We start from the raw sequence: 12,816 nt of genomic DNA on the forward strand, positions 1-12,816 counted from the left end.
TTATCCTAGGAAAAATAACAAATGGTATTTTTCAAAATCAGCTTGTAGATTATGACCCCCATTTTTAGCCTTTTAGATGATGGTCAGAATTCTCCAGACACAGCTTAGTGGATCCAAATGAGACCACCTGGGTTCTGATTCTGGCTCTACCATTCTTGCTGTGTGATATTGGGTAAGTTACTTATCCTCTCTGAACCTCAATGTTCTCATCTGCAAAGTATGAATAACAACACCCATACTACGGGATTATTATAACGGTTTAACAAGGTGACTTATGTAAAATACCGTGGTACAAATGCTCTACAAATGATAGTTGAGCATTCAAAGTGCAGCATTCTCTTCTTAAGGTTTTCTGGGGATCAAAGTACTTTAAAGATCTCGTCTACTCAATTCTCCTTAAGAAGTCTGCAGGATGTGATAAGACTACCTCGCCTTTTACTAATTTTAAAACAAACACTTGGAGGACAGAATTTTTGAAATAATGTATGACGTCTGTCATCTATTTAGGAAAATAAGCCTATCTTCTAATCTGAGCTACTACATGTCTTTGATTTTTTCAAGAAAAATTATTATTGGAATATAGTGGACATACAATGAATACCACCTCAGCTTGGGGTGCACAGCATAATGATTCTGTACACTTAGCTTTGGTTCTGAGCGTACCTCCATCAAGTTCAAATAGGAGGTGTGAAAACATTAGTTTTTCATCATTTTAAATGTTGCATAAATGTACAAATAAAGAGAAGCTACTGATATGATTACTTAGAGATCACAGGTTTTTCTTTAATCATCAGAGTACATTTATTCAAATACTGGACAGTCTGAATGTGTATGTGAGTTCATGTGTTTCATGTGTAAAACAGAGACAAAACCTCCCCTCTCCAAAGGTATGTTAAATCCCAAATGCAGTGCTTTCCTTCTTTTATTTGCTGACTCTGTCGAGTAACAAGCAGAAAAAAAGAAAAAGAAGAAGAAAATGTCAGCTTTGGGTCTACTTACAACTTATGAGCCAATATAAGTTTAAAAAAATAACCAGACTTGAGGGTTGCCATTTGGGGTTAAAACCAAACATTTCAGGGGTGAGATGGCTGGGCTGGGGGATGAAGTGTGATGGTGCAACATAGCACCTTGAACTGACTCACACAACAGCTAAATATGGTCAATTTAATCCCATTAGGCCACTGTTCTGACCAGTGAGAAAAAAAATTACTTAAATTTTTGTTTCACAAAATTTATACTTCAAAGCGAACACTTGAGACTCTAGTGTAGGGAGGACAGTTATACACAAAGAAAAAAGTAATGATTTTCAGTGTTTCCTGTGGTATCAGTGTATGACTTCCTTGACAGTATTTGAATTTTTTATCCTAGTGAATATATTTAAATAGCAATGAGTACTAGGAGCAAATTATATTACATTCCCCATCACTGACAATCAGAACTTTCTTTTAATTGGCATTTATTTTCAGAATTTTAAAGCTGGAATAAACCTGACTATCTCATTTAGTACAACATAAATTGTGTTTGTGTGTGTGTGTGTGTGTGTGTGTGTGTGTGTGTTAATGTCGAAATAAAACCATCAATGGTGTGTATTTGAGGGTGTGGATGAAGAAGAGAGTAGTGAGAGGCAGGTGTGGTATTTGCTTTAAAAAAAAGGGTTGAGAGAATAAAGTGGTTTAATCTTAAGTAATGTGCCTTCATTGATAGATTTTTAAAATCCTAGGCAACTGCATTATGACAAATTATAGAAGTGTAATAACCAAATTCATAAATATGACATCTTGATTTCTTCCTCTAGGATTCACAGATTAGTTCTCAGATTTATTGGTCCTCCCTGGGGAGAATTTCTCATCAAATGTTCAGGCTTTTGGACTTTCAGGTTCCTTTGCTTTTCAGTGGTAGAAAATCACTAAAAAGGGTGTCTCTGTAGAGAATTCTATCTAATCAATAACTCTTTAGTTTCGGACAAAATTTTATATGCATTTGGGCTGTCCTCATTATGCTGATATCCTTGGACTCACCAAATCCAGAATTGTATCTGTGGATCTTTAGAAATACTGGACCTTTCCTTTCTCCCTGATTCTACCCTTAGACCTCAAAAACACACCAAAAGTTTGTGTTAACTTGTATCTCTGCTATAACAACATTGAAAATGTTACTGTTTGCTACATGATTCAGATACTTATGTTGCAATCAGAGTCTCTTTGTTATCAGTGACGACTTAAAAAAAAAAAAATCAGTGCTATAGTATTTCAGAAGCCACAACTAAAACAAGACAGTAATAGAGTGTTTTTATAACTCTCTGACCCTAAAAAAAAGGGGGTGGGTGGGGATGTGGAGAAGAAATACTATCATGCTCAATTTCATTCTTCTGTAATGTAATAATAGTTGATGTTAAAGAAAAAAATGACCTCTAAATGTTCTACAACATTAAGACTGAATTCTTGCTTTATTTTCTATGGCTGCCTTGTTAAGTGGGCATTTTGATACATTATAATTTATAAATTGGCCATGTATACATATGTTAATTCTTTTTAGAATACCATGTTAATTAGGACATCTGTAACCATACACATTTTCTTTACTGTTTCAAGAATCAGGCTATAGTTTCAGCTCTTGTTTCTGTGTATATAATGATAAAAGTCATGCATTTGGGGCTCACCAGACTAGGAGTCAAGGCATACCCCATTACTTACTGGCTCAGTGAGCCTGGCAAGTCACCTGTTCGATCCCTTAGGCTCAGCGCTCACATCTATAAAATGAAAAGGATATTCCCCATCTCGGGGGAGTCACTGTAACAATCAAATGAAGTAAACAGTGTTCCACACCTTCTCTGGCACATGTTATCAATGAACAATAAATATTAGTTACTATGAGGTCACTCATCCTCCTTTTTATAAATGAAGATATTATACCACCTCCCATACCTTGTCTAAGATTTTAAAACTAGCTTAACATTACTAAGCCTCCAACACAATGATGGGGCTGTCAAAAACATCACATTATGAACCTTGTTACCCTTTTAACTCAAGATAAAAATCAGTATTCATCATTCCCCCTCCTGATTTGGAAGAATTGGTATCAATCTTCTTACCAATAGAAATCAAGGTTTATTTAGTCCCTGAGAGAGAGGGAGTTTGGTTTCAGTGTTGAGAGCTCTTTTCTTGCAATAACAATATCTAACTTCTAAGTATCATTTTTCCCATTTGGATGCATACAGTTAGACTGAATAGGAAAAACAAATCTCCCTTTCCCTCGTCCCAGCGTGAGTTTAAAATACCTGTTTTTCGTCTGCACCTTTGACACCTTCACCTATAGCTCCTAGAATAGTTTTCACATTTTCTGAAAAAATTTACAAGAGACTCCACATGTTTCTCTGGTCTTTGGTAATGGCAGATCGTTGTCTTCCAAGTCCATGCCGTTCTTCCGGGGATTCAGGCTGACCTCTTTAAAAACAATCTTTGCCAGGCCTTTTGGAAAGTGACAGGGGGACAGCCAACTCCTCGTGAAATTGTCCAAACTGGTTTCCCTCTGAGTGCTGACTTACTGCAGAGACAGATTCGTCCTTGTTTAAAAAAAAAAAAAAAAAATCATCCTTTGTTCAGACTGTCTGTCTGTCATGTCCCACTTCTCAAATACCATCTTCCTCTGATTTGAGGCTCATAATAAGAACATCGTCTCTTTAATTTCTATCCTAAATCCTTTATGGAAGGTGAACCTCACAGATGCAGGACGTGGTCTCTTCTGGAGGCAGAGGATAATTGCCAGCTAGGTCCAAAGTAAAAGCAAGATGATGTCTCAGGCTCCCTCTTGCAAATTCCCGGTTGAAGGAAGATGGATTATCATCTCTCCAGAGATAAGATTCTTGAAGTCCTTTATTTCTTAGCTCTGGATCCAAAGCAGGAATCATGTCTGTTCCAGTTAAGGGGGACTGAAGCCGCTGTACCACAGTATGAACGCAGCATCATTCCAGGAAACTTTAGGGCAGAAACTGAGGGGGAAAAGAAGTACACAACCGAAAGTTTGAGTGTGTTTAATGCAATGAGTGGAACCTCCCCACCCACATGTAGTCCCCTTCAGGAAATGCCATTTCCTCTTCCAGGAAACAAAGGTGTGGAGAGCTTCTGAGCAGCAGCCGTGTTTATAAAACAATGAGAAAAAGTCTGATATAAAACAGAAATACCTTGTAGCCTGGGGAAGGAGGAGGCTCCTCCCCCCCACCCCCACTCACCCTCCAGGACTTGGGGATCAAAAAGATCTACCTGTATCCCTAACACCTAGCATGTAACAAGAACAGATCTGGATTTTTTTTTCTTTCAGGTGGGATTCAGGACAAATAAACACCCACAAAAGGCAAAAACCTCTTCCTAGTTTTCTGATGAATATTGTTTTAAAAGATTCAGTCTTTAGATTAATGGGTTTCCAATTGCTCTAGAAGAGTAGAGCGGCATGGGTCCCCAGAGACCGGTTGTCCAAAGGAGAGCCAAGCAGAAAACAGAGGGGATGGCTGCAGAAGGGAGACTATATTCAACGGTGCTTGGTTGGGGGGAGGGGGGGATGCTTCACACAGGCCTGAGTTTGAATCCTGGTTCCGGTACTCTACTAACTGTGGGGTTTGAGGTAAGCTCTATTATTATTGTCAGTTTCATTATTCTTATCCCTAATACAGAGATGATAATGATGATAGAACATCTACCCCATAACTGTTACAAGGACTAAAAAAAAAGGGCATCAAAAGTGCTCATCAAATTGCTTGGTATAGAGGTTCTCAGGACATGATCATCATCATTTGGAACTTTTTTAAAGTCGCTGACTATAGACTACATTAACAGGACATATCAATTTCCCTTGAACTCCTATAGGTACGGAACCCCTTATGTGAATGGTCAGTGAAAATCCCAGCACTGGGGGATGAGTGGGTTGGTTCTCTATGTTCTGGGCACAGCAGCCTTGGGAGCTGCCATCTCTTCTTGATGTGAGAGGCTCTGTCTAAGGATGGCTGGAGAAGAACCCGGAGGAAGGCATTTTGAACTTCTCAGTGGGACTAATTGTGCCAGCTCCGTCACCTTGTTCCCAGTCATACCTACCTTCTGCCACCAAATTTCAATAGCAAGTATACAGTGAGTGCCTACTGTGTGCAGGGCTCCCATGATGCCATCGTGAGTGGCACATCTGAGGTTCCGTCCATTCTCACACCTCCTGGCTAGAATCTTCCAAGAGGCGGCAGCCTCTCTGCTGGGTGGTTCTGCCCGAGGGCCGGTTCAGTGCCGCGAGATGTTAACCAGTGTAGGCGAGGGGCTAGTTTTCAGGGATTCTAGTTTTATGCTTCAAAGGTGTGTGTTTGTCTTGCTCAGTTCATATCGATGAGGCGTAAGAGACCATATGTGGCTTCCCAACAGAGGCCTGCCACAACGCGGCAGTGTGAAATGCTCAAGTCACCCAAACCTTCTGGGTCTGCATTTTCCCGTCTGTACATTAAAAGTCTAGAACTAGCTGTAGTCAGAGGACCTTTTCAGCGGACACTCAATACATCCAAGATCAGAAGCCTGCTAAGCCAAGGTTTTGCTCTTTTAAACCTTTTAAGTCTTTCTCTCTCAAAAAAGAAATCATTTCGCAGACTCATCTGGTCTTAGCACAAGAGAGGAGCAAATGCGCATTTTAATCATGTAGTATCCTAATGGAAAGAGAATAGCTCTGTAATAATATTGGTAACCAGACATGAAGTTTCTGAATGAAAAACTAACTCTAGGCGTATAGGAAAAACCAGCCCGATTAATTATCCTCACCCTGATGACCATTAGTCTCCCCAGCTAGGTGCACAAGTCCTCAAATGACAAGTGCACTGTGAGGACGTTACGCTGCAGTTTCAAGGGCTGTCAGATTTCAAGCAATGCAACTTTGGAAATTATACGTAAGACCCACAGTGTGCAAAATCGGAAAAAAAATAAAATCGTAGGTAGGGCACAACCTAGAAAAGACGATCCACCCAAACCTCCTCGCGTAGGTCCCTTGAAAAGAAAACTTCAGAACAACGTTGACGAGCCCTTTCTAGAGTAAAAACAGACAAAGGCGACAAAGTTCTTTTTACCGAACGACCTTGATCCTTCCCCCTTCGGAAGGATCATTTTCGATTTTCAGTTTGGGGAGGCGCAGAACCCCCGTGCGCCCGGCCCGCGGCTGCTGCGCGGCGCCCCTTCCGGCGACCTTCCGCCTCCCCGGGGCGGGGGCGCGCGGAGGGTCGTCCCGGGGGCCGAGCGGCAGCCGCGCGGGCAGCGCGGGGGAGGAGCGCGGCCGCGGTGGGAGGGGACGCGGCGCGGGGCGCGGGCTCCTGGGCGGGCGTCGGCGGAGCCCGCTCGGGCGCTCGGGCGGCGGGGTGACGAGCGCCCCCTGGCCGGCGCGCAGCCCCGCCAGAGCCCGCGCGGCCGCCGAGCAGCAGCGCGCAGGGACCGCGGCCGCCCCGCCTGCAGGTAGGTGTCTGGGCGCCGCGTCGCCGGCCGCGGGAGGGCCGGGGGGCGTCTGCGCGGGGCGGGGAGCGCGGCCCGGCGAGGGGGGAGGCCGGTCCGGCACCCGCTCTGAGACGTTCCGGGGCGGGGGGCGCGGGCTGACTGCCAAGCCGCAGAGGGACAGGAGCGCCGCGAACTTGGGGCCACTCGCTTCCTGTGGTTTCTTGCGTGCGGGGGGCGCGGGATGCTGCGGCCCGGCCGTGTGGACGCCCCGGGGCTGGGCTGGGGCTGGGGGCGTCGTCTCTTCCTTCTCGGTCCGCCCCTACCCCTTACCTGAATGACTGGGGTGGGAGGCAGGGAAGAAAGTGGCAAGTTTTATGTCCTTGGCAAACATCTGGAGGAGAGGAGGGTGATGCAGATGGTGACCAGTCCACGGGGGACAGTTCACTTGTTTTCTTGGGGTTTGTGAGAGCCGCGGACGAGGCTGCCAAGGCTCACTTCTAAGCAAACTCGAGTTGCTTTTCAAGGGCCTGGAGTCGGGTGAGGCGGCTCCGTGATAGACAGAGGGGAGGGAAAAAAGTCTGTCGCTCAGCTCTGTAACCTCAAATGAACCCGTTCGTAGATCAGCCTTCAGGGCCACATGTTAAGAAACTAGAGGTAAATATCTTTATTCATTTAACCTTTAAGAGCCCCAGTTATCAGTGTGAAAGGGACTGTTCACGCCAAAGGCATGAATGAAGAGGAGCCCCCAGGCTGGCCCCGCTGGAAACGGATTCTTTCTGCCTTGACCTTTGGGGTTGACCTGCCCCAGGTGGCGCTAAGAAAACGTTCTACGCTCATGGCACAAGCTGAGGAGGTCGGGGTGGTGATGTGGGGGGAGAACCGAGAACTCACTGCCTCCTCCGTCCGTCCGTCCGTCCGTCCCTAGCGAGGGTGCAGCACCCCCGGGAGGGCGGAGGTCCTGCTAGCGCCGGGCGCGCACCCCAGCACGAGTCTGGCCGCCGCTTCACTACTCCTGCCCATGCTCTGTGGAAACGGTGACCACCGCCGCCCCTTCCCTGGCAGGGATGTTCGGGCACAGGAGCCCTGGTCCCCCGCTCCCGGGTCTGCCCCACCCCAACCTTGCCAATCACCATCTTCATTTGTTTCCTACCTCGTCTTGGGTAACTGGTAAAATGGAAGGCTTTCTGTGGGTGCTTAATCTCTTTAGAAAATGCTGTGTCTAGTGGGAAAGAGGGGGACGTTTACTAATTTGGTTGCAAATTACTTCTGAAGTTTATGCACAGCTGTTTGAAATCCCTCTGAGATCAGGGCCATTGTTTGAGGCAGGTGTCTGCCACGGATAGATCTTGTTAGTGCCTTTCTTCTGCGGACTGAATGTATGTGTATTTAAAGCCTGGGCACAGGACGACCTTCTCAAACCGTCAAAGCCTCAGCTGTGAAACTCCTCCCAGTGAGTGATTAAGACTAAATGGTTTGGTTTGGTTTGGTTTGGGGTTGTTGTTTTTTCTGTCTCTTAAATGGTTACCTCTGATTTCGAGAGTCACCTGTTCGGCATTACCAGCCTTTGTTTTCGACCTCCTGTGATTTTTTTCTTTCTTGTAAACTTTTAAAATGTAAAGTTCCAGGGAACACTCTTGTCACCACCCTCTACTCTGTCCTGTTCACTTCCGCCACCGTCTTGTGCTGTGGTGGCTCAGAATGACAAGGAGTGCTTGGGCAAGCTTCTCTGTCAGATCTGCCTTCGGCGGACAGAAACTCCCCGATCCAGTCTGCTTTGAATGCATGTGGGTCAGTTATTGGACTGTAATTTCTTTTGTTTCTGCCATTTCTCTTTCCAACATGCAGGGTCATTGTCCAATTAGTTACACCTTGGTCCTTCTTATCATCTCAAAGATCCCTTTCAACACTAATCCTCAGTTTTGCTTGTTCAGAGCAGGTACTGGAGGGCCCCTTGCATAGTGCTTTTGTCTTTGTCATTTTTATTTTATTTTTTTAAGATTTTATTTATTTATTTGATGGACAGAGATCACAAGTAGGCGGGGGGGGGGGGGGTGGGGGGGGGAGCAGGCTCCCTGCTGAGCAGAGAGCCCAAGGCGATGCTCTATCCCAGGACCCTGGGATCATGACCTGAGCAGAAGGCAGAGGCTTTAACCCACTGAGCCACCCAGGTGCCCCATCTTTTGTCATTTTTATAAAGGTCCCTCATTCCATTGCAATGTATTCTCTGAAGAGATGGGAAAGACAGGATTCTTCTGTATAATGAACTTGATGTTTTATCTGAAATTCTCTGTGGACTGGGTCCAGGATTTTTGGAGAGTGTGGGCTTACAGTGCAACTCTGTAACTGGCATCCAAGAGTAAAATCCGCAAATCCCCTCATAATGTAGGATTTAACGATAGGACATTTGGCTTCCTTAAAATAGGAAGGAGAATTAGTACTTCCTGTTTTTAATGCATGTCATGTTTTAGACTTACTGATTATGTTGTTTACCCCTGAGAATATTGCTGATAGGGTAATTGCCTGTGACTGTTAATAAGGTTATATTTCATCTCAGGTGATTTTCTTTGTATAGGGTTCAGCCTTTCCTTTTTTGGAAGTAACTTTCCTAAATTGTTTAAAACAAAGAAATTGTTATATGGTGAAAAATCGCAGAGAACACACAGATGTATCGTGTGATGCTATATTGATATAATTTTGTGGCCCCAAATCAAATCTGTAATTGAAAGTAAAGAAAGTAGTCTATGGTGGCATACATAGACTTTAACTTCTTTCTGTTTCTGTTCATTATAGTAAAATTTCATATGTTTCATTTTCAAGAAGCAGTGGCTCTCATTTTGCCTTTTCATACATATCCTGCTTGTTAAGGAAGAAATCATGAGAAACTCAGAAAAACATTGAGGCAGAAAGGTGAACCCAAAAGGTGTTTTCTTTTTTTATATATAATTTAATTTTTTCAGTGTTCCAAGATTTATTGTTTATGCACCACACCCAGTGCTCCATGCAATCCATGCCCTCCTTAGTACCCACCACCAGGCTCATCCAACCTCCCATCCTCCTCCCCTCCAAAACCCTCAGTTTGTTTGTCAGAGTCCACAGTCTCTCATGGTTCATCTCCCCCTCCGATTTCCCCCACTTTACTTTTCCTTTTCTTCTCCTAATGTCCTCCATGTTATTCCTTATGCTCAGACAAATGGGTAAAGAAGATATGGTCCATATATACAATGGGATATTATGCCTCCATCAGAAAGGGTGATTACCCAACTTTTGTATCAAAAGGTGTTTTCTTGCATAAGGGAAACATCTTCATTGTCTTAACACATCAAGCATTAATATACAAATTCACATTGCTGTGTCATCTAAAAATATCCTTAGGACAAAATGAGAACCAGAGACCTCAGAAATTAGGACTAGTTTACCCCAGCCTAGAATCATAGATTTTTTGTTCTGGGATTAAATTAGCAGATTTGTAATGTACTCAGTTTGGTGGGATGTATTTCTACAGGTTGATGTTAATTTTTGAGTTAAGCCAGTAATATTGATGATTAATGATAATAAAGCCAACAAAAGTCCAGCTTTTTGATGCATTGGTTCTTATATTTTTATGCCAGTTATGAAACTCAGAATTTTGTATTTGACAAACATTACTATCTCATTTAATCTTTGTAGAACTTCTATAAATTATGTTGTCATCATTTCATTTCATGGTTGAAGAAGCTGAACTCAAGGAAGTCATGTCACTTGCCTGGCTCTCACAGCTGGCATGTGCTGGAGTTAAGTTTGTCTGATTCTGATACCGAGTGGAACAACCTACCTGTACAAGTGTTTGTTTTTTGTTTTTTTAATTGCGGTAGAATTGTACACATAATGTAAAATTCACCATCTTAATCACTTTGGAATGTTCAGTTCAGGCATTAATTGCATTCATACTGTTGTGCAAACATCACCACTGTCTGTCCACAGAACTCTTTCATCCTGCAAAACTGAAACTCTGTCCCCATTCACATTCCCTGTCCCCTCCTTCCAGCCCCTGGCAACCTTCCTCCTATTTTCTGTCTCTGTGAATTTGACTACTCTAGGCCCCTCATAGAAATGAGTCATATCTTGCTTATTTCACTTGCAAACATGTCCTTCAGATTCATCTTTGTTGTAGCCTGTGTCAAATTTTCCTTCCTTTTAAAGGCTGAGTAATATTCCATCGTGTGTATATATCCTGTTTTGTTTATCCATTCATCTGTTCAGGGACACTCGGGCTGCTTCCACATTTTGGTTTACATATAAAAATGCTTTGAACGTGGATGTATAATATCTCTTTAACTCTCTGCTTTAAATTCTTTTGACTGGATTAAATGGTAATTCTATGTTTTATTTTCTGAGGGAACATCATACTGTTTTCCACAGTGGCTGTACCATTTCATATCCCCACTGACAGTGCATAGAGATTTCGGGTTCTCCCCATCTTCACCAACACTTGTTACTTTCTGATTTTTGTTTGTTTTAATAGTGGTCACCCTAATGTGTTGTGAGGTGGTAACCCATGAATTTTTTTTACAAAATTGCTTGAGGGGGTCTATGGACTGATGCTGCTCCTCAATTTATTGGTTTTTCCTTCCTCTCCTGTGCTTGTATACTTTCTTGTAGTCAGAATCACTGGAAGAACGACTATTCACGCATCCCCTGAAGGAATAGGGAACCCATAGGCAGGAGGGCTCCTGAAAGATAAAAGGTCCCTCCAAGTAGGGTTCTTCTACTTGGGTTCTACTTCCTCCGTGAAGGAGCTCATGATTTAGAAATAAATTGTTGTCAAGAATAAAGTAAGCATGGCGTTCGTGCTTGTAACTCTAAATACGTAGAACAGACCCTTTGCAGATTAAAAGTTAAATTATTTCCTGCAGGCAAGCAAAACCAGACAGATTCTCAGGACAATGGAGGGAGCCAGAAGGTTGAGGGCCGTACTTTAATTCATCAGGCTTTTTTTGTGAGCCTCAGAACCACACACTGTCCTGTATCATCCGTACGGGAAATGCACACAAGTCAAGAGGAAATTATAATGAAGTGTGATAATTTCATCATGTATCTATATTGCTATATGTCTGTTTATAATATTACGGTGTGTAACTGTATTACGTATCTGTTTATTTCTTGTCTGTTTCCTTCTCTAGAATGCGGCTAGTGTTTCATCCATTGCTGTATCTCTAGGTGCTGTAGCAGGGCCTGGCACATAGTAGGCCCTCAGTGCAGAGCGAGTGTGGACTTGCTATCCTGGGGATGTACTTGGGACTACCTCGATTTGGGGTAGCTGAGAAGACATCTCAGGAGAAGTGATGGCTCAGGTAGACGGCCATAAGCCCGGTGAGGGTGTTCCAGAAGTTGGGAATGGCATTTGTAGAGAATGGCCTGACAGCATGTAAGCATGACTTGGTAGCCAAGGAAAGGAATACAGTCTGGTCTGAGAGCAGAGTGAGAGAGCAAGAGAGCAGGGTAAGCCCAGGGACTCCCCTCAAAAAGTGTTGCGGCATCCGCTACCACTCTTTAGTTAAAAATATAAAGAGCAGACCCTTAACTGTCCCTGGCTCTCTTATCCTCTCGCTCATCTCCAGCCCTCTGAGCCATTCGCCCTGAGTGAGGACTAAAACAAGTAGCTAGTGAGTAGAAACTCTCAGGACACTGGCGATTCCTGAGCAAACCAAGTGCTATGAGTTTATGGTCAGATAAGACGATTTGTCGCAGCCCACATGATCAAGAAGCCAAAACTTTTATGACCATAGCTGAAATGTCTTTCTTGCAGTTTTGGGAGAAGTTCGTTTAGTCATGTGTTTTCCATTTTTGGAACAGTAGTCTTCAACCTCTTCCATTCCGTGGTCCGTGTATGGACTGATTTCAGTGATAGCAAAACAGGGCTCTTACGCCATGTTTTTTTAAACTGCAAGACAGGATCCATTATTGGATTATGAAAATAATTTATTGATTTATGATGAACATATCTTTAAAAATGAAATAGAATGGAACAGAAAACACTAGACCCCACTTTGTGTAGCGAGAGTAATTATTTCTCATCAAGTTTTATGTCACGGAATTTCGGGCATATTCAATCTGTTTCTTACCTAAACATTTGAAAATTATAGAGTTATGGCATTTAGTTTTCTAGACCATTCCTGTTAAGCCATAGAATCACATAAACTCTGGGCAGGAGGGAAGAAGGAAAAATAGAAAAGAAAGCGACATGTGTTGAGCATGAGCTGTGGCAAGTGCCTGGATACATGAGATCCTTTACTCCCGAAGCCTGTGCATTGGGTGGGTCATTTGTGATTTACAGAGGGAACACCGAATCTGGTGGAGCTTAAGAGACTCCATCAGGGGTCACACAACAGATTAC

General features: G+C 43.4%; 1 protein-coding gene across 1 annotated transcript in view; it reads left to right on the forward strand.

Moving 5' to 3' along the window:
- Window positions 1-6,322: 6,322 nt before the first annotated feature.
- PRKCQ (protein kinase C theta) overlaps window positions 6,323-12,816 on the forward strand; it is a 173,515-nt gene continuing 167,021 nt past the window's right edge. The window contains exon 1 of the mRNA XM_046013258.1: window positions 6,323-6,464. The gene's annotated coding sequence lies outside the window, so the exon portion shown is untranslated. The remainder of the gene's footprint in view (window positions 6,465-12,816) is intronic.

The sequence above is a fragment of the Meles meles genome, chromosome 7 (genome assembly GCF_922984935.1).
Source record: "Meles meles chromosome 7, mMelMel3.1 paternal haplotype, whole genome shotgun sequence".
In the NCBI taxonomy this organism is placed as follows: domain Eukaryota; kingdom Metazoa; phylum Chordata; class Mammalia; order Carnivora; family Mustelidae; genus Meles; species Meles meles.